At 39.2% G+C, this 23,457-nt stretch overlaps 1 pseudogene; it reads left to right on the top strand.

Moving 5' to 3' along the window:
- The first annotated feature begins 7,809 nt into the window (after positions 1-7,809).
- LOC134658607 (uncharacterized protein K02A2.6-like) lies at positions 7,810-11,920 on the top strand (annotated as a pseudogene).
- The last annotated feature ends 11,537 nt before the right edge of the window (positions 11,921-23,457 follow it).

The following is a 23,457-nucleotide window of genomic DNA, read 5'->3' as shown; positions in this document are numbered from 1 at the left end:
TTACTTTTAAACGTCAAACTTCTATGAAATGTGACTTTCTCAATCAAAAGGTACCACATGTAAGTATCACGCACGTATAAATAATGCACTGCGTGTGCTATCAAAATCGTTGCAGACTTATCTTGGTCTAACTCTAACTATAACGTGACGTGGAATTACAAAAATTTAAGGGCGATATTCAGACCCAAACTCGAAGTGTTATCCATAACGTAAACTACTTTTAAAAAACTAATTCTCCTTTACTGACAAATAAATAATTAAATCTATCGATGGCAAAGACATCGCCGCTGCTACACACATCACTAACGCTCGCCATAAGCCCCATGAGTGCGAGCGAGAGAGACCGATAAAAATGATTTATGGCCCGGATGCTCAGTTCGTATGGTCTTTACTATAGGGTCGTCATGTGAAACAGGCAACCCGTTATAGGCCAGTCAAATTAGATTTTTTGGAGGAATTAATTCCCAGCAAGCTGGAAATCGTCGTAATACCTTCATTTGGTTCTAAATTAGTGTAATCCGAGTTTGCGCCGTTCCAGGAGTTGTAGATTTTTTTTTTGCTATTGTCAGTTTTTTGCTTGTCATTCAAAAACGGTACGTCGGACGGAAAATTTGCTCCAATCATGATAAAAATTGATATCTGAGGAACCGAAAGATTTCTTAATATGAAATCGTGGTCAAAGACTGTAAAAAATGGCCGCCACTTAGAATTTCTTTTTGGTGCAATCGTGCTAAAATCCGATTTTTTTCACCGGTGTCTGATCCACAATAACCTTGCTGGTAGTGACATTGTTCATTGCTATTGATGGTGGGTTCCTTCTACAACGAGCGGTTTGGTTAATCCAAAGTAAAATGTATCTCCTAAGGCTCCCAAAATTTATCCACACCTCCTGGGATGGAGCAAACTCGGATTATACGCATTTAGGACCAAATGAAAGAATAAAAATGATTTCCAGCTTGCTGGGAATTAATTCCTTAAACGCTTTTTTGGGGCTAATTTAACTGGCCTATTAGAATAAATAGGACCAGACCAGCTATCATGGTCGCATTTTTATCACCTGTCATGCTATGCGTTACTTTCGCACTTACATATTTGTTAGAACGTGACAGCCATAGTGACAAATGATAAAGAGCCGGCCATCTTAGTCCTACGGTTTGATGTTTTGGGGTTCTTGGGTTATATTTATTTATAACGATTTAGTTAAATACTCACGGCCAGCTAAAAAAATAATCGATTGAATAACAGTCACAATTTTAATCTCCTGTAAATCACATTACAACTCAAAAACAGAGGGTATTATTGAACCTACATAAGACTAAAACAATAGTTGATTATTATAGGGTTTTAATGCACATAGCACAAAAAAAAGTTCATGCCAAATCGGGACACATAATTATTTTTGCCATCCGGCAGGAAAAAGTCAACTTTCGGCCCACTGTGCTAGTTACCGCTTTATGGCTCCGTTGAACAGAAAGATTGTTATACGAAAATTCCATACGTGTTCTAGCACTACGCACACCGCACGACCCTGAAAACATAAAATAAATCAGATGACTTCTGAATATATTATCTTGCACATAAAAGCTGCCGTATGCCGTACAGCTAAAGCTGGTCAAGCAGATCTTGTCAGTAGAAAAAGGCGGCAAATTTGAAGAATGTAGGTCCCATAGAAAATTTGAATTTCGCGCCTTTTGCTTTGCTTGACCAGCTATAATATGATAGTTGGTATCCATTGTTCGTGCAGGCGCACCTTGCATGTGCATGCTAAAAAAAGTGACGTACTCAGAAAGTGTCGTACTCAGAAAGTGACGTACTCAGAAAGTGACGTACTCCGAATCCGAATGTGACGTCCTCAGAATGTGTCGTTCTCAGAAAGTGTCGTACTCAGAATGTGACGATCTCAGAAAGTGACAAACTCAGAATGTGACGTACTCAGAACGTGACCTAACTCGAAAGTGACCTCCTAAGTGTAAGGCCTGAGTGGACGCTCGAAGCGGAGCGTTCGGCGGGGCATGCAGCGTGGCGTCGAGCTCCCAAGGGATTTGAGCAGCGTGCACTAAGGCCGCTCCTATACGTTTGCATTTGTTTAACATGCACGCCGCACGCCCCGCCCCGCTGCACGCCCAACTCGAGCGTCCACTCAGGCCTTACACTAAGAAAGTTACATACTCCGCCTAAACCCCGATCTCCCCTACTTAGATTAGAAAGTAAAAATACTTACAGTACCACCCCTCCGGGCAAGAGCACAGGCAAATAACAAACACACAAGCAGCCGTTTGAACATAATGGCAGTCAAATATTGTGTAGGAACGTATTCTGCCTCTATATACTCTTATTATAATCGCGCCAAAATTTTATAATTGCCATGGAATCAATTTTAGGCATGTTATTCGTTTTGAAATTTAATTAATCAAGCAGTGTAAGAATGTTAGGCATACCTATAACTAGATTTTTCATACTTAGTTAATTTTTAATTCATAAATATAAAAAAATGATTTATTTGCGAGACGGCCCAATTCGAAAAATGCTTATAAGATGTCACACCTATACGATACTGATCTGTCAGTGTCAAAAGTGTTTAATCTTAGAAGCATTATTAGAATTGTCTCAACTTTAAATATAAGTTTATCAAGTCTCCCCAAGTCCCCAGTTTCCCCTACGCCATTTTTATTATCAATCTAGGAGATACAGTCGGCCAAGGTGCTTAACAATATCTTAACCTCCTAAGGGCCAAGGTCCTACCTATAGTACCTATTCAGTTCGATGTAATTTAAACCATGTTCAATTGGAACAGGGTCGCTTTTGCTTTGTTTCGTACAATTTTCAAACAACGCAAAATCAACTCTATTTCCTACATTTTAGGTTCAAATTTCAGTGGCAACTTTTATGTTAGGTTTGTATGGTCGGGCCTTAGGAGATTAACAAGCACTTACAACGCCCTGACAATACAGGCGTGTTCAGATTATTTGTGAGCGAGCGCTTTGGCCGCTCCGTAACATATAAGTGCCTAGCCAAGGTGACAATCGCTTGCGCTACGACAACGAAACGCTTTCTCTGTAACTTTTCCATATAAGTGCGACAGTGACAGTTGCGTTTCGTTCGCTACGGAGCGTAAACGATTGGCATGTTGGCTATGCACCCTAAAGGCGACTGTTCAAGTGAACTGTGCTTTAAAAGTAGCATTTTCTAAAGTAATTAATTGCTAGTATTGAACCCTACTTTGTAGCCAAAGTCGATATTATGCATGTGTTTTATTGGTATTATTGTGATTATGTTCGAAGCCAATTTTTAATTATAAGCGTGGATTTATTGTTAATTTAAGTTCATGAAATTCCTTTCGTAATGGGATACAACGTGAAGAATTACAATTAACAAACTTGTTAATTACTAAGTATTTTGGAACAATAAGCAATTTTTTTTTATGCAGGCTTAGACCTAGCCCGGGAGACAAAGGCTCGGCCCTAATTATAATACCTATGCTTTTACAGTACATCCTGCGGGCTTAGCACGGTTCCATTTTTATCGACTATCACTATGCCCGTCACTTTCGCACTTACATACTTGTTAGAACGTGACAGGCATGGTGATAAACGATAAAAATGCGACCGTGCTACTAGGGCTGGTGCTACATTAGGATACCGGTACTATAATAAGCACATTACGTAACTACAAGGGCCATATGTACTGCAAAACGTTGTACGATACACGCGCGAATAGAATTTCCCTATTTTTCGCCTAAATAACTATTCGGTATCTAGCACAATATCGACACTATGCTGTACCTATTCGGTTTTAAGTGAATAAATATTTAAATTTTTATTTTTTTTGTTTTCTTTTTACATTGTTATTTTACATTTCACACTCGTATTTTAATGCCTTTCATTACGTAACAGTTACAGAAACTACTACTCAAGTGCGAATAGGAGAATTAAAACAGTATTTAAATCCAGACACACGTTTATTAGAGACGTGTTTGTACTTGACGCGGCGAATAAAGATCCCTATGACAGTTCATTTTTGTATTGAGTAAAAGGTACTTTTGGTACTTAAACACGTTTGTTTACTTAGAAATTTAACAATAAGGTAACAAAAATACGGCATAGACCATTTCTTAATTTTTTTTTCTAATTCACTTTATTGTTAACCTTTTGTAGGCAAAGAGTATCCAACAGTTCAAATCTAGACTTAAAAAGTTGTACATGAATAATCAAAAATAGTTTGAGAATATACACGTGACCAGCCCCGTGAGGGATGCGTTCATAAAGTTAACTTTTAGGTAAATACTAACCACACGAAACATATGCTATACTGTTCCTGTATTAAGTACCCCGTAAGGAGACTATTGTTACATACTAATGTTTTGTTTTTTTTTTTTTATTGTGAATTTCATAATTTAAAAATTATTTAATCTTAATACCATTCCAATTAGCTGACCAAGGGCGGGTTTAAATTCAGCAAGCTGTACCCGCACCTTTTTCATTACTTACACAATTTGTTGCACAATTTTTAGATAAATACTTACCTACTTACTTCATATACCTAAGATGGACTAATTACCTACCTAACCCTTATATTATACCTAAGAACTGATGTAAAAAGTAATGAAATAAATGCATTTGTATTTGTATTTGTATAATAAAGGCTAGGAACAAATTACCCTCCAAAGTTGTGAACTCTACTAGTGCGAATCAATTTAAAGATAGACTTGACATACTAATCTAATCAGTGTCTAATTCTAAACAGTGGAATCGTACCAGCATCAGCTGCCTGTCTAATGGCTCCTCTACACGATGGGCCAACGCCGGCCACTCCAAGGGACGTATTTATGCGTTAGAGGGAGCAAGTGATATTGCTATCTCATTCTACCGCATGGCTGCGTCCCTTGGAGTGGCCGGCGTTGGCCCATCGTGTAGAGGAGCCATAAAACGGCATAATAAAAAAATAAAATTAGGTCCATCCAAAAGCTAAGAGGAACTGTCATTTGGGTCATCATTAGCCTCGTCACGATGTTGCGGTTTCTATAGATGACGCCCTCTGCTCGACGCCTTCCAACCGGTGTGGGGCTGAAAAAAAAATGACTAGACTAAAGCATGTCTAAGGAATAAAAAGGCGGGTAAAGTAGTGTAAATACATATTTCATAGGTACCTAAATAGCTAAATTAGGTGGTGCAGACCTATCAATGGCTCCTCTACACGATGGTCCATTATACTGGCCCACTAAGATGGGCCAGCGTGTAGAGAGGGGATGGCTTATGGGCCATAAGCCATAAGTTATGGCGCGGCGGGATGGCGATGGGATGGCCGCGGTATCGGTTTTTCGTCCGCACATCAAAGGGAGAGGGCCAGCGATGGCGCGTACGCATCTACACGTGGCCCGTTCCATAGTGCGTTCTCTCAACCATCGCATGGCCATCGCGCTGGTCCAGCGCTGGGCCACCGTGTAGAGGAGCTATAACCATCGCATGGCCATCTCGCTGGTCCAGAGTTGGGCCATCGTGTAGAGGAGCCATAATAGATTCAACTGGACGTTGATAATTTGGCACGTTTCTGGTAAGTCTATCAACAAGCATAGGTACTTAAAAGTAGGAACCGTAAAAGTATAAAACTTTGCCCATCGCATCACAGTTCAGTAAAAGCGAGATACACTTTCTTCACTTTCTTCAGAAAGTAACATAAAAAAAAGGAACTAAACTAGAGTGAAATAATTTAAAAGTAGTTACAGATACACTTTCTAAAGAAAGTCAAGAAAGTGTATCTGTAACTGCTTTCACTGAACTGTGATGCAGTGGGCAATGTTATGTTATAGGGTAAAGTTTTATACTTTTACGGTATAGTTGTAAAAATATTTTTCGACAAATAACATCTAAAATAATCTAGTTCTAGATACTTACAAATTTATCCAGACGATTCATGTTCAGAGCTCTCGATGAGCCTGGAAGGATTTATAAATATTTATTTTACTTTGGGTCATTTATCTAAAAGATGTGGATCATTCACAATTTTAACAGAAATATTATAGTAACACTAGCTTTTGCTCGCGACTTCGTCTGCGTGGAATCAATAACATCAGCTAGAGTAAGAATAGCGCCTGGATAAAATGTAATAGCAATCCTTCAATTTGAGCATTGCTTGCACCAATCAACAGGCAATTCTTTAATTCTCTCCTTTCCAACCCCACTTTTCACAAAAACTATCCCATGACCTTCCCCGGGACTCAAACTATCTATTCTCTATGCCTTTAAACTAAATCCGTTCAGCGGTTTAAGCGTGAAGAGGTAACAGACAGATAGACAGACACACTTTCGCATTTATTCGCATTGCTTGTATGTAAATTCAATGTTGACGTGTAAAAGTGCCCTTGTGGCCTATTTGCTGAATAAATGTTGAAGTTGAAGTTGAAGTATAATATTAGTATGGATTTATTATTATACTAGCTTATGCCCGCGACTTCGTCTGCGTGGAATTAGTTCCAGCAGTTAAAGTATAGCGCCTGGATAAAATCTAATAGCAATAATTTTGAGAATAATGCTTTATTGCTTACACCAATTAACAGGCAATTCATTTGTTTTCTCACTTCCACACCCTCGTTATAGAGGCTTCCGACATAAAAACTACCCCATGTCCTTCCCCGGGACTCAAACTATCTCTATGCCAAATTTCAACTAAATCGTGCACCAGCGCCGGTGTTACACCGCACGGGCGAGACAGTTCCTATCGACAAAGTTTGTTATGCAGTTGTTGTTAAGTCCCCATACAAAATTTCATCCCTTTAAGTCATGACTTCTGGGATAAAAACTATCATATGTAATTTTCATCTAAATCGATTCAGCGGTTTAAGCGTGAAGAGCTAACAGACAGACAGGCAGACTTCCTTTTATAATATTAATAAAATAATATATTTAATATATTAGTATGTATTAGTATGGATATACTTGAGTCGATTGTCAGATGGGAAGTTCTCAATAATTAGAAAACTATTCTGCAACAAGGTAATAATGTCTGCAACTTTCCTTACCTGCTGGTATCAGGGATCTCCCCTGGTTCAAAGCTTTGATTAGGGGCCTGAGTTTTGGTAGTTCTTGGACGTTTGGTAGGCGTGGGACGTTTGGGTGGTTTGGGGGATTTGGGGGGTTTTGGGGGTTTGGGGGGTTTGCGGGGTTTGGGAGTTTTTCTCGGTTTGGTAGGTCTTCTTTTTTTAAATCTGTAAATAATAAACAAACAAAATAGAGCTTCGATAACGATACGGAGTTCTAGAACAATGAGTTGATTATGATTAGAGACTTCCGCGTCTGTTACAGTAGACATCAAAATTTTCCATAATTTTTGCTACAGTATTTTATTGCTGTTAATGTCAATTAGTTAACTTAGGATATTTTCTTATGTTCCTTATAACGGCATTAATCGTTCCCTATAATAATCAAGCCCTATAACATTATAGAATATATCAATCAAATAATGCAAAACAAATAAACAATCTCATGTTTTATTGTTATGGACGTTATGGTACTCGCTTGGTTTCCACAACTCTACCACAGAATAAATAACTGTACTCGGTACAGAATATTCACTCTAACAAAACGCGTCTATTACGACAGATATGGCCGCTAGGTGTCGCAAGCGCGAGCAGTCGTCCGTTCAGTAGCGGTGCACGGCAACTACTATGGCTAGACTGTTCTGTATGCTAGTTTTGTGATCTACCTACCGAGTTAGTAATAAATCAGACGTCAATGCAAACGGTCGTTTTACTTGCTATCGCCCCGGTTCCATATATATCATCTGGCTAACGAGGATAATTCGCGCGTTTAAATCATGTCGCAGTCGTATTTAGGAAATTTGCCTATCTTCGATCATAAGACTACCGAGTGGGCGATATTCAAGAGCCGGTTAACGAAGTTTTTTCTAGTGAACAGTATATCGGAAGCAGATAAAAAAAAGTGCTATAACGATTACACATTTGTCGGATGAAAGTTATCGGTTAGTGCGCAATTTAGCTTATCCGAAGGAAATAGATTCCTTAACGTATGACGCGCTGGTTTTATTACTCGACGAACATTTCAAACAAAAGCAGTGTACTTTTGCGGATAAGGCGAAATTTTTCGGAGCGATGAAGAGTGCAGGCGAAACGCTGAGCGAATGGGCGGCAAGACTAAGAGGTCTGGCAAGTTATTGCGATTTTGGTACTGCCCTGGAGACGAACCTCAGGGATCGTTTCGTGCTCGGTCTGGGCTCAGGTTCCGTGCGCGATAAACTATTCGAGCAAAAGCCATCATCATTAACCTTTGCCAAGGCTTTAGAGTTGGCAGAACAGACGGAGAGTGCCCGAGAAGCGAAATTAACTACAATTAAGGAGGAGCCAGTTTTTCGAGCGCAAACGGAGGGTGGATATCGCGGTGGCGCGAGAGGCGCGCGCGGTCGCGCGAGCGGCAGCGGTCAGCGGGATCCACGTTCGACGCCCGAGCAGTGTGCGGTTTGCGGAATGAAAAATCATACGGAGATCAATTGTCGTTATAAATCGTACAAGTGTCAAAAGTGCGGCAAAAAGGGTCACTTAAAGAAAGTTTGTGGTGAAAGTGCGCGAGTGCATAACGTTTCCGTTGGCGAATCGTCGTCGTTGAATCGCAGCGAGGTAGATGACTGTGAGGAATGTCAAATGTTTAACTTAAGGTATGTAATTACTAAGCCGATAGAATTAAATGTATTAATTGGAAATAAACAATTACAAATGGAACTTGATTGCGGGTCTGCTACCTGTGTTATGTCAGAAGAGTTATATAATCACATGTTTTCCGAGTATAAATTGTTAGATAGTGATATTAGGATGTGTTTGTATGACGGACATAAAATTCAACCTCTGGGATGTTTTTTATGTCACTTGACCTATAATGGGCAGAAAAAGGAATTAAGGGTTTTTGTAGTCAAAAACGGAGGCCCGCCCCTATTAGGAAGGGATTTTATGTCCGCATTTAACTTGACATTAACGCAAAATGTAAACAATAAAAACTTATCAGCTGACGGCGATGTGGCTACATTATTGGAACAATATCCTGAGTTGTGGCAAGACGAGTTAGGAACGTTTAATAAATTAAAAGTACATTTACAATTAAAGCCTAACAGTGTTCCGAAATTTTTTAAGCCTCGCGCAGTTCCATTTGCATTAAAAGGGCAAGTTGAACGTGAGTTGGACAGATTGGTCAGTTTAGGTATTTTGGTACCGGTTAGCTATTCACAATATGCCACCCCTATCGTACCGGTATTGAAAGAAAACGGAAAAGTTAGGATTGCTGGCGATTTCTCGGTGACTCTTAACAAAGACCTGATTATCGATAAGTATCCCCTACCGAAAATAGAGGAAGTATTTGCAAAACTAGGAGGAGGGGAGCATTATAGCAAAATAGATCTAAAAAACGCGTATAATCAATTTGTACTAAGTGACGAGTCACAAGAGCTCACGACCATCAATACACAGAAAGGTTTGTATAAATATACTCGTCTTGTGTATGGATTGGCCAATGCGCCTGCTATATTTCAAAAGTCTATGGAGATGTTACTTTCAGGTATCGATGGAGTAAGTTGTTGGCTCGACGACATCTGTATTACCGGGCCCAATAAAATAACACATCTGGATCGGTTACAAAAAGTATTGCATAGGTTAAATGAAGCAGGGCTTAGATTGCAAAAGGAAAAGTGCGAGTTTTTCCAAAATTCTGTAACTTATCTCGGCTACTCAATTAGTAAAAGTGGTTTGCAAAGTAGTTTCGCTAAAGTCAAGGCCATATTGGACTCGCCTGATCCTACCAATGTTGCAGAGGTTAGGCGTTTGGTAGGGATGATTAATTATTATAGGAATTTCATCCCTAATGCGTCTAGTTTGTTGCGGCCCTTATACGATCTGCTCGGAGCGAAGGCTCAGTGGGAGTGGGGCGTGCGTCAGCGAGAGGCTGCGCAACGCGTAAAACGTGAGTTGGCTTCGGAAAGAGTCCTGGCCCATTTTGACCCCACAGCACAACTCGTTTTGGGGGTAGATGCGGGACCCTCAGGCTTGGGAGCGGTACTTAGTCAACGTGACGTCACCGGAGTCGAGCGGCCGCTCGCTTTCGCGTCAAGGTCACTTTCGGCTAGTGAAAAAAATTATAGTCAACTTCACAAAGAAGCGACGGCTATAATATTTGGAGTAAAAAAATTTCATCAGTATTTGTACGGTCGAAGCGATCCATTTATTTTGAAAACTGACCACAAGCCGTTGATATCTATATTTAATAATAAAACGGGAATTTCAATGACGACAGCGCTGCGGTTGCAAAGGTACGCAATAATTTTATCCGCTTACAATTACAATGTGCAGTACACGTCGGGCGATAACAATGTAGTGGCCGATTATTTTTCCCGCGCACCATTAGCGGATACTTGTTGCAAAAGTGACCATGAGCATGATACCTATTCTTCATTAAAGTTTTTGAATTCATGTTCACCGGCTGTTTTACATAAAGACATTCAGCAAGCGACCGAAACTGATAATGTATTACAAACCGTTATTAAGTACATGCAACGGGGGTGGCCTAGGAAAATCATATGTACATCGATACTTCCTTATTTTCGTAATAAGGCAGATTTACAGTATGAAAATGGGTGCTTATTGCGGGGCCACAAGGTCGTAGTTCCCGCAGCACTCAGGGTACGCGTATTAGATGAATTGCACAGTTCCCATCTGGGAATTGTAAAGATGAAAAGTAATGCACGAAGTAGGATGTGGTGGCCAGGTATAGATAACGATATTGAGCAGAGGGCCGGCTCGTGCGCGACGTGCGCCGTTATGCGCGCCGCGCCGGCGCGAGCGCCGCCAGCGTCGTGGCCGCGCCCGGGCGCACCCTTCCAACGCGTTCACATCGACTATATGGTAATCGGTTCTCGAACGTATTTGATACTGGTAGATGCGTACAGTAAATGGATAGAGTGTTGTCATATGGAAAATGGAACGGCAACTAAGGCGTTAATTGGCAAGTTAAAGCAAATATTTTCATGTTTTGGCATCCCTAACTTGCTTGTATCTGACAATGACGTAAAAATTGCTTCCGCGGAATTTAGAGAATTTTGTTCCAGTAATGGTATTAAACACATGACGTCACCTATCTATCACCCGTGTAGTAACGGCCAGGCGGAAATAAGTGTAAAAATTTGTAAAAATATCCTAAAATCGATATTAAAAGAAAATTTGCCAATACAAACTGTACATGACTCTTTACGAGAATATTTGTTTACATACCGAAATACTGTACATACTTCTACTGGGGCGACACCTGCAAAATTAATGTTTGGTCGCGAATTAAGGACACGATTAGACTTATTACTGCCAAAAGATAGTGACCCAACATTTTTGTTGCAGGAAGCCTCTAATATTAGTCGGGAATTTTGCACCGGCGATTTAGTATGGGTTAGATGGTATATTGATAGAAAAGAAAGTTGGGTAAAAGGAAAAGTGCTAAATTCAATAGGCCGCAGAATGTATAACGTATTTGTAGCTGATTATAATACCGAATGTATTCGTCATGTTGACCAAATGTTTAAGCGTCAGGAAACAGAACCCGATTTAATAAGTGAAACCGTTATGTCACGGTCACAATCAATTTCACCCCCACCTGCTCCACCTTCGGCTACCATTGAACCTGAACCGAGCAGAGAGCTTCCAGAAATTGAGTTAAGTGAGAATAATGAACCCGCAGAGGGCAGGGAGGAGTGGAATGACTGTGAGGACGCTGACACAGAGGGTGAACGAGAAATGCCTCATGTGCCGCCAGCGGAGGCTCCACCTCTGCCGCAGGCAGCCGCCGGTTCTGATAACACGGCTGATCATAATGAGGATTTGCCGTCCGCCCAACAACGCTTGCGTCCCAGGGTCAACGTAGATTTTAAGAAGTATTTTTAAGTTTAAGCACCTGTTAATTAGTGTGTTTGTTTGTTTAACAGGTTCCCAAATTAATGTTGGAGGGATGTTCTGTATGCTAGTTTTGTGATCTACCTACCGAGTTAGTAATAAATCAGACGTCAATGCAAACGGTCGTTTTACTTGCTATCGCCCCGGTTCCATATATATCCAACCAAAAACCCACCAAAATTTCTGAATAATTTAGATGTAGGTTAAAAGATGTAGGTTACTTACAGACTTTTCAGTTCCATGTCTTGATCCTCCGTATAAACGGGACCAACCCCGAGAATGTGACCTATAATTCTGCCATCTAGCAAGGACCTTCTGATCTGGGCCCCAGAATTTTCTAGAGCCTCTGATTGTGCCAAGTTATCTTGTAGATGCCTGTGAATCAGAATCCGTAGTGCAGTTTTAACCCAATGTTTATAAATAATAAATTGTCAAGTATATCTCAACTGGCCTTACGTGCAATAAGAATGGGGCACGAATGGGGCCAGTACAGCGGTGTGACATCGCTACAACGCGATTGGTTGATGGGTTCGAATCACGCGCGTAATTGGTCGCAACTAGTTGCGTTAGACTGCACGATTGGCTCGAATTCCAGTGACACCGCCGAACTAGTACCACTTTTAGCGCCCGTAAGGCCCGTCCTGAGATTATAGATTAGTACGCCGACAAAGCCACCATGAGAAACATCTAACCTAATTACTTACCAGGGGGCACACTGTAATGATAAAATATTGATTTTATTAATATGAAAACCGATTTCTTTTCTCATCTTAGCGTTTTATCTGTTGTATTCTAAAGGATCTCAACGATGCGAGGGACGACATACGTGCATTGGTCTCACGAACTCTGAAAACTGTATATTATTCTATTCTATATTATTCTATTCCATTCCATTCCATTCCATTCCATTCCATTCCATTCTATTCTATTCTATTCCATTCCATTTTATTCTATTCTATACCTACTATTCTATTCTATTATATTCTGTACTCGCATGGGCACGCTAAAGATAGAGAGTATACCGAGTGGCCCGGTGGCCGAGTGGCAACAGGCACCTGCCGCGATAGCAGAGGACGCTGGTTCGATTCCAGCCTGGAGCACTGGAGGTCTGGGTCACTTTTTCTTATTATATGAAATTTATTAGAGTATACGTATGTGAAATATGTATCCTTACCTGTATACCAACAGCTAGCAGCACAATTAAAACCAGGGGTCTATCCATGGTCGTCGCCAAATATAAAGTGGGTGACGAACTCACGGACCCGAACGTCAAGCTCAGAGTGACTATAATCGCCTTTAATTCCGTTCAAGCCTGATCAATCAACAAATTAACTTTTGGTTTAATTGAAGAATCACTTGAGATATGTTTTTTAATTAAAATTGATACCTACGGCAAATTTATGACGCACGGTTGATATCGCTACCTACTTACATCTTCTGTAATAGCATAGAGAAATATAGTAAGACAAGAGTGCTCACTCCATACATCAGTTAGACTATTAATTTCAGTGTCTACATCTAGCATCGAGTAGCGGAACTATCAGAACTGTACTTGACAATAGATGTAGTACCGACCGGAAAGTCTTATCTCAACAGCATAAGACTTTCCGGTCGGTGCTACATCTATTGTCAAGTAGCAGTACTGATAGTTCCGCTACTCGATGCTAGATGCTAATAGTCTTTTTGGTACTAAAACTGATGTGTGGAGTGAGCAATCTATGTATTTTTTTCTCTATGGTAATAGGTACCGACCGTATTTTAATCAGTTGGTTTGATAGAGCCTAAATATTACGTTACTCACCCGCTTCCCCTTTTCGGATATTAGCGGAACCAAATATCTTGACACAGAAAAGGTCCTGTTTGAAGATAGAGGGGGCCAAAAGATAGTACTTACTCTCTCAAAGCGGGTGCTATGCCTGAGAACCAAAGTCCAATGTGTTATGTGCCATTTCGTGGCACTTTATCCTTATATATTTCTCTGTTATGTATAATTTTCTATTTTGTGTTTGTGCTCATGAATAAAATTATCTTATTTCTATTCTCAATGAGAGTTGGTCGAGAGTTTTATTTATAGTAACTGACTCCGTAAGCGTGATGTAGAACATGCTAACGCCATCTGTTACAATCTTGTGGCACGACGTTGTCGGTGACAGAGGACACGTCACAGTCTCACTATTAGGCGAATTCTAACACCCATGTCTAGCCCTTAAAATTCGTACAAACTGTACAAAGGTGTTTTCTACTAGTTTTTACGAAAGCGACTGCCATCTGACCTTTCAACCCAGAGGGTAAACTAGGGCTTATTGGGATTAGTCCGGTTTCCTCACGATGTTTTCCTTCTCCGAAAAGCGAATGGTAAATATCAAATGATATTATATTTCGTACCTACATGAGTTCCGAAAACCTTATTAGTACGAGTCGGGGTTTGAACCCGGAACCTCCGGATTGCAAGTAGCACGCTACCGCCAGGCCCCCAAAAGGTTAACAAACTATAGATAAACCTTCCTCTTGAATCTGTCTATCTATTAAAAAAAACCGCATCTAAATCCGTTGCGTAGTTTTAAAGATCTAAGCTTACATAGGGACAGACAGCGTCACTTCCGACTTTGTTGTATTACTATGTACTGAGGCTTAATTAATCTGTTTTTTTTTTAAACACATGTGACGTTTGACGCACGCTTAGAGATGGGTCGCGGGTATTTACCCAATTTACCCACCCAGGTAAATACCCGGTAAATACCCATCTACCCGGTATTTACCCGTATCTACCCAAATGGACGGGTAGATTCATTTCTTATTGCACATGTCGATTTGTGTTAAAGTGGAGATATAAACCGAGTTAATGGTTGTAATTAATGTGTGTCATTTAAAATGAAAAGGTTTAGTGAAACCTGCAGTTGTAACTAAGGAATTTTTAGTACACTTTTGATAAATATTAAAAAAAGACCGTCATAAGAGTATTTTTTTTAGATTTTAGTAAATTATCATACTTATACGTTGATAATACACATTCGAACTTCAGTCGGCGGGGGGTGTGGTTGGGGGGAGGGGGGTAAAAGTGAACTTTTTTTCAAATATTTATAGTATCTACAAATACAAATACATATAAATACATATATATAAATATATACGTATTTCATACATACATCGACTGGCGCTGCACTGGTCGTTCATTACTGTAGGTTTATTTAAGGTTCTGACGGAAGATCAGCGCTGCGGTCTCCGCAGTATCTATGCTGAGTCAGCGCCTATTCTTTACCACAACACATGACCCTCTACTTAGGTAAAATAAATATGTAAATTGCTATTACTGCTATTAGTGTCAAATTGTATGTTGCTTTCTTCTTTTTGTCTCTTGTCAACTTTCTTTTTGCCTCTTGTTATTTATTTATTGTGTCACAAAACATGTAAGTTGTGGTTGAATAAAGATTTTATCTATCTATCTATCTATCTATCTATCTAACTTTTTAATATTTCTTGGAATCTCTCATTAATATCGAAAAGTGTTGTATGTACAAACTAAAGTACACAGAATTTCCTACAAAAAAGGTTATATACATTTTTGTCCTAAAACTAACTGTATTTGACTTATGAGCTTCCCAAGTTGTGACACTGCACAATTTTTTTTTCTTATCATTCATAAGTAGTCTTTATTTTCATCTTTCTAATGTATATTAAAAGCGTTATAAAACATTTCCGGAAGCCATGGAATGATTTTACACGATATTCATAATTTGACTTACCTATATGTTAAAATCGAACTTTACCTCATAGCAACCTTTTCGTAATTAGTTTGAACATACATTTTATGTAGCATTATAAAAAATTACCTTAATTAATCTTATTTATACTCACATACCATTAAACACATCAAATTTAGAAGAAAAACGAAAATACCCGCGTATTTACCCGCGGGTAGGTAAATATCGGGTATATACCGGGTAAATACCCACTCTCAGGTATTTACCCGGGTAGTTACCCATCTTTACGCACGCTGGTAGGTAGATAGATTATAACAGTATTTAAATTCAGAAACACGTTTAATAGACGTTAGTTGTAGGTAGATGACGCCCCCTGCTCGACGCTTCCCAACCCATGTCCAACTGAAAAATAAATAAGCATAGACTAAGTGTAAGGCCTGAGTGGACGCTCGAGTTAGGCGTGCAGCGGGGCGGGGCGTGCGGCGTGCATGTTAAACAAATGCAAACGTATAGGAGCGGCCTTAGTGCACGCTGCTCAAATCACTTGTTAGCCCGACGCCACGCTGCACGCCCCGCCGAACGCTCAGCTTCGAGCGTCCACTCAGGCCTTACACTAAGGAATAATAATAGTGCAAAATGTATGTCATAGGTAGGTATCTTCTGAATTAGTGTTTTCACATTTGTCACTGTTTTAAATCGACACGAGTTTCGAATTACCTATTCGTACATGTTTACAGTACGTATGGCAATTTAAATTCTCGAAATAGTTACGTACTTAATGTGCTAATAATTGTCGCACTAGTGCGGTAAATTAGTACCTTATGTACTGTAAAGATACTTACAATTTTATTTTAATGAATAACTTTCACTTTCAGTAGTAGTTTCTTTTGAATCCAATTTTGAAACTTCAACATTGACTTCGACAGTAACACCGATTCTGTAATTCGAAAAATATTATAACAGCATAATTAATTAATTATTTTTTCATGAAACAAAAATTTGATAAGTAAACGGATTAATTATAAGTATTACAAGGTGTTACACCAGCCACTGAAAGTGGGATGGGTACAGTTGTATAAGTCATATCGAGCAACTTTTACTATGGGATCAACCGCGAAATCGCGAAAAAATATGGACCCATACATTTTGGCTGGCTGATGTTGATAGCAGATCTTGTATGGGAATGACAATTTTCTTATCGCAAATTCGGGGTTTAAAATAATCGTTGCAGACTTATCTTGGTCTGACTATAAATATATTTTTCATCCCCCGTTGACAACGAACGCTTTAAATTAATCGTAAGTGTAAGGCCTGAGTGGACGCTCGAAGCGGAGCGTTCGGCGGGGCGTGCAACGTGCTCCTATACGCTTGCATTTGTTTAACATGCACGCCGCACGCCCCGCCCGCTGCACGCCCAACTCGAGCGTCCACTCAGGCCTTACACTATACTTCGTTTTTTTTTAGGATTAGAAATTTGCTAAACAATCTTGATGTGTCTTTTAATTGAAAAACACTTTTTAAAAATCAATAACTATTACTTATGAAAGCAGAAGACTATAAAAGATCGTATTAGATTCATAATTGTTACATATTTACCGTAACTTATTTTTAAAATGTGTTTTTCAATTATTAAAAGACACATCAAGATTGTTTACCAAATTTCTAATCCTAAAAAAAACGAAGTATAAGTGATATAATCCGTTTTATTAGAAATATCTATAGGTATCTGCACTTAAACCATTTTGTTTCATTTTATATTATTTAGTAGTAGTGTTTAGTTTTAAGAGTAGGTACCTATAGTTGATTTTAATGTAATTTTTATATTAAATAAATGTTATTAATATTATGCTTAACGTAAGCAAATTAGCTCTTACGATACATTAATGTGATCTCATATATATAATGTTATGTAAGTCAGAAGAAACTACTGTAGTACTTAGTTTGTTATTTATTTATAAGATTGCTGCGCCCTTGCAGGGTCCATATTATGTATAGGTACCTACCTAATATTATGTAATATGTTTGCAATAAATGCTTTTGACTTTTGACTTTTACACAAGTAACCTGAAAGTACCTTAAAAATAAACCTTGATTTATCAAAGTCCTGGGCCCGTGGGGCTCCGAGTGCCATCAAATCCAGCTTGAATTAACTTTTAAATTTAGGTTTAAATCAAATTACCTTAGGTTCATTTGAATGAATATATTTTTGCCTTGTAGTTGATGCAAGACAATATTAGTATTATTTTATTTATTTACTTTATTTTATATTAACACTAGCGGCCCGCCCCGGCTTCGCACGGGTTGACATTATACATAAACCTTCCTCTTGAATCACTCTATCTATTAAAAAAACCGCATCAAAATCCGTTGCGTAGTGTTAAAGATCTAAGCATACACACAGACAGACAGCGGGAAGCGACTTTGTTTTATACTATGAACGCTAATGGTTGGAAGTCAAAACATGAAATTGCAGCGTTTCATGATTTGACGGATTTTACGATCGGCCGCCGCCAACATACATATAGGTACTTAAGTCGATTGTCAGATTAGAAGTTCTTAAATTAGAAAAGATATCTGAGGGTCTACCGCGAACCACTTTCGACGTGTTGCCTCCCTGTCACACTTACGTACGAAATCACAAGTGTGACAGAGAGGCGACACGCAAGACGTCGAAGTTGGTTAGCGGTAGGCCCTCTACGTGTTTCCTTACGAGTTTTTCTTTGTTGTTTTCCCATCACTTGCTTCTTTGGGCGGTTTGGTAGTTCTCCTTCTGGTGGTTTTAGTTTTGGTTTTGGTGGTTTTGGTTTTGGTTTTGGTCGGGCCTGGTCTTTTAAGTCTGTAAATATAATAATCGTATTAAACTTGAGCTCCGATAGAAATACAGATAAAAAAAAATAAGTTTGTTATGCAGTTGTTGTTAAGTCCCCATATAAAATTCCACACCTTTAAGGGATGATTTCTGGGATAAAAATTATCATGTCCTTCCTCGGGACTCAAACAATCTCTAAGTGTGCCAAATTTCATCTAAATCGGGTTTAAGCGTGAAGAGGTAACAGGCAGACTTCCTTTTATAATATTATTAGTATGGATAGTATGGATAGTGGGCTGGCTGAGATGCAGGATCAGTATCGCTGTTATACGCGCATGTGCATCCGAGGCACACGCCACCGGTTTAAGACGAAACAGGAGCTGAGATTAAAATATTTTAGGTAAATATACCCGTCTCGCTAACGGAAGCGGCTCCTAAAACTAGTGCGATAAGGACAAGGCGAAAAATCCTTCGTAAAATTCTCAAAAATCGAGGTTTCGTACTCGACTGTTTCCTCCTCCAAAACTTACCCAATCGTAACCAAATTTGGAAATCTAAATGATTATGAAATTATCTGTGTCGGACCGTTTTGCTTTTTTGGCTAATTGATATCAGTTTTGAATACCACGCCTCTCATTGCGGCATAGTCAATTAAGCAATTTTGGCCATTTTTGAAGGGCACTAGCGCCTTATAAAACAGATATATCAAAAAAAGCAAAACGGTTCGACACAGATATTGACAATATTAATCTGTGTTGAAAAAATCATTGCTCTTGCTTCAAAACCCACGGAGGAAACAGTCGAGTACGTTTGTATGGAGAAATGACCACTCCTGTTGGCTCTTAAGTCCACAGCCAGGTGGCTTGGATTCAACGCCGCGCCGGTGCCGCCCTGCCACACATCGATTGACACCTATTTTCTACCCTACTATGTATTATCTACCCCTTTGCTTATGTAATTGGATTACAGATTATTACAAAAAGTGTTACACACAAATGTATCTCCGTGGTAGGCTCTCCCGTATATACGGGATCGACACCAAGCACGTGGCCTGCATTACCATACTGCAGCCTCCTTCTGTGGGGATCAACATTCTCTAAAGCATCTGACCGTGCCAAGTTATCTTGTTGAGGCCTGTGAACCGAAGAAACAAGTCATATGGTGCTACTTTCCCGAACTAGTGCGGGAAATAGCACTTTCCGTGCGTATGTCGAAAATTCAAAGCGCCATATGTACTGTAAAACGTTGTACGATACACGTGCGAACAGGTATTAATTCGCAACTCGTCCCTTCGGTCGTGTTTTAATTTATCGCCACTCGTTTCGAATTTCCTCTATTTCGCATTTGTATCGTAATAGTTATTTTCGATACAAGTGCGAAAAAGAGGAAATTCGAAAAGAGTGGCGATAAATTAAAACACGACCGAAGGGAGTGTTTTAAATCGACACGAGTTGCGAATTACCTATTCGCACGTGTATCGAACAACGTTTTACAGTACATATGGCACTTTAAAGTTTCGACATACGCACGAAAAGTGCTATTTTACGCACTAGTGCGGAAAAGTAGCCCCATATGTACTGTAAATAACTATTTCATTTCTCATGCTCTGAAAGAGGGTCATTGTTGTTCTAAAAACTGTGCAGAAACTGATACGGTTCTGCACTAGAGCATTTTACGTTCCAAGTACGATTTTTTTACGATAAGGAATTGAAATTTGGGTTTGAATGGATTTGTTACACAATTTCCATTCTGATATTTAACTCCCCATTCCATTGTATTTATGTAGTTGAAAGTAGCCACCCTCAAGAAATACTATAAATATTTATATTTAGGGCTCATTTAGACGGCGCGCGAACTCGTATAATGATTTTAGTTACATTGCGGACAATTGAGGTGACATCAATTCAGCCGACCGATCAAATAACGCAGTGTAATGAAACTCGCGAGCTCTCCACGGCAAAATGTCTTGTAGGTTTGTAGAGTCACCTGCGCCCGTACCATGAGTCATTGACAGTGTCAAAACTGACATATACGCTATCGAAAAGGTATTTTACTTTCTATATATCAAGCTCGCACTAATATGCGAATACGAGCGAGATGCATAGAAAGTAAATTACGTTCTCGATGCCGTTTATGTCAGTGCCTAACTGGTGGTATACTGTACGGCTACCATCAGTTTGGCACTGACATAAACGCTATCGAGAAGGTAATTCACTTTCTATACATCTCGCTCGTACTCGCATGTTAGTGCGTATATGTCAGTTTTGACACTGTCAGTGACTCATGGTACGGGTTCTGCAATAATAATTATGTTACATAACGAGGGCCGCAAAAATATCTGACGCAATCATATTTGTAGAGCCATAAGAGCGTGTCACATATTTTTGCGACCTTCGAAGGATAACATATTATTATACAGATAACTATACTGTTTCTTTTTCTGTTTATCTTATTGTTTGTTTTTTTATTTTTTTATCTCTATAGGTTACATTTTTGAGGCAGAGCATATTATTAATGTTAGTTAAATAGTATGCCGAGGCAATATCGGCACCATTGAGAAAATCCTAAATTAAATGATTATACTTACAATGGCGCACACTGTAACGAAAAATTGTTGTTTATAACCCCATTTATCTATACATTTATTTAATTCATTGATTTCATATAAGCAAACACCGTTATCAGTGTTGCAGTAATTGAGAAATAGGTGTTCTACATCTAACATCAAACATCAACATTAAACATCAAAATAAATTTTATTCAGCAAATAGGCCACAAGGAGGCCACAAGGGCACTTTTACGTCAACATAGAATTTACATACAAGCAAAAAACACATCAGCAATTATAAAATGCATCTAAACCGCAAATATCATAGAGATGTATAAAGTCTCTAAATGTCGATGTACAAAAAAACTATAATAATAAAAAAAAAACACAAACATACCTACAAAACAAAAATCTAAAATTTTACGCTGATTAACGCTGAAAGAAAACGTTATCTATGAAAAGGGACCTTATTGTCGATGGCGCTTACGCCACTATTAACGATGCTCTGATATAAATACAATGCCGCGCGCCGCTGTGCGGCGTAAGCGCCATCGACAGAAAGGTCCCTTTTCATAGATAATGCCCCATATTCATATATAATATTGTACCTGTGCGCTAATGACAGCAGCTACCAGCACCATTAAAACTAACGGCGTATACATTGTCAAAATAGTTTTTAAGATGTTGCAGAATTAACGGACCCTAGTGTTAAGCTCGAAGTGACTACGTGAACTTTAATCATGTTCTCACTTGATCAATCGTAGCAAATTGATTTACGACAAGATATTGCTTTGATTGAAGAATCATTTGCGAGATATTTTTAGGGTTCCGTACCCAAAGAGTAAAAACGGGACCCTATTACTAAGACTCCGCTGTCCGTCCGTCCGTCCGTCCGTCCGACCGTCCGTCCGTCCGTCTGTCAGTTGAAATTCTCACAGATGATGTATTTCTGTTGCCGCTATAACAACAAATACTAAAAACAGAATAAAATAAAGATTTAAGTAGGGCTCCCATACAACAAACGTGATTTTTGACCGAAGTTAAGCAACGTCGGGCGGGGTCAGTACTTGGATGGGTGACCGTTTTTTTGCTTGTTTTGCTCTATTTTTTGTTGATGGTGCGGAACCCTCCGTGCGCGAGTTCGACTCGCACTTGGCCGGTTTTTTATTTATTAAAGTAGCTAAAAGCAATTACTGTGATTACCTTTTGGATACATGATTGATATCGCCGTCTACGTTTACCCAGATATTGTTAAATTCACAATACCGTGCATCACCATGAAATGTAGTATTAAAAGTATACAATAATACTTTGTGTGTTTTAGGGGGTCTTAAAATGATATAATAAAGGGGCCCACTGATTAACAGTCCGGCGGACGGTATCGGCCTGTCAGTTGTTCGGAACTGTCAACTTTTTGTTCTAACTGATAGGCCGGTACCGTCCGCCGAACTGTTAACCTTTTCGACGCTGTGTCAAAAACAAAAGCTGTCACGCTGACGCCACGTCACCGAAGTGTCAAAACTGAAATTGAACTTTATGTATATGCACGTAGGTCTATGTTGCTCTGTGATCTGTGACCGATTAATCGGTCTTTGGCGTTGAACCTACGGTGCGGATATATCGGTCATTGGCGTCCAAAAGGTTAATCAGTGGGCCCCTTTATTATGAACTTAGGCCATTTGTCAAGCACGACATCTTTCGACAACCAGATTTACCGCATAATCCGCATAATGAGCCTTACAGCGCCCTCTATCTACATTTAGACATAAAATTCGAAGCACGAAATTGTCCTAATTGTGTAAAGTACACATGTAATTTTATTATTCTAACATTGGGTGTGTCAAAACTGATATCTATAGCCATGCCAGCATATTCACTACTTGATTTGTTATTTTATTGTGTTTTATCTCTGCATCAGCGTCATTTTAATTTGACACGTAAAAAAATGCATTTAGCGCATTTAAGTACATAATAAATTTACACATCGGTAACTCGTGGCATTTAGGTTAAAAGATTAGTGATGAGCACACATCGGTAACTCGTGGCACTTAGGTAGCACTTGACAGTTTCTAACAGACTAGTGATGTGACAATGTTCTTCCTATACGAGTCGAGAAAAAGAAACCACTAAATAAAGGAATTAATTAAACTAATCTTTTAAGTGCTACCTAAATGCCACGAGTTATCGATGTGTAATATTCGATATTTTGACCAACTTATCGATGATTTAGATTTTTCTCCTCGTAATATTAAATCATACAAAATGTGTCCCGACCCCGGTCGTCCTGCCATCATTATTTTGATCTGCCTCTCTACATTCATTAATTTGTATAAGGTCAATGTGGCTAACTCCGTCATAGGGACTATTCCATCCATTAGTGTTTTCTCTCGAACAACGAACATAATTGATAAACTCATCGACTAAGCACCGATTGCTTTTAGTTTCAGCAATCAAAAGCAAATGGATTTTT

The sequence above is a fragment of the Cydia amplana genome, chromosome 23, assembly GCF_948474715.1.
Source record: "Cydia amplana chromosome 23, ilCydAmpl1.1, whole genome shotgun sequence".
NCBI classification, from domain to species: Eukaryota; Metazoa; Arthropoda; class Insecta; order Lepidoptera; family Tortricidae; genus Cydia; species Cydia amplana.
This window is presented reverse-complemented; position numbering and strand designations above follow the sequence as displayed.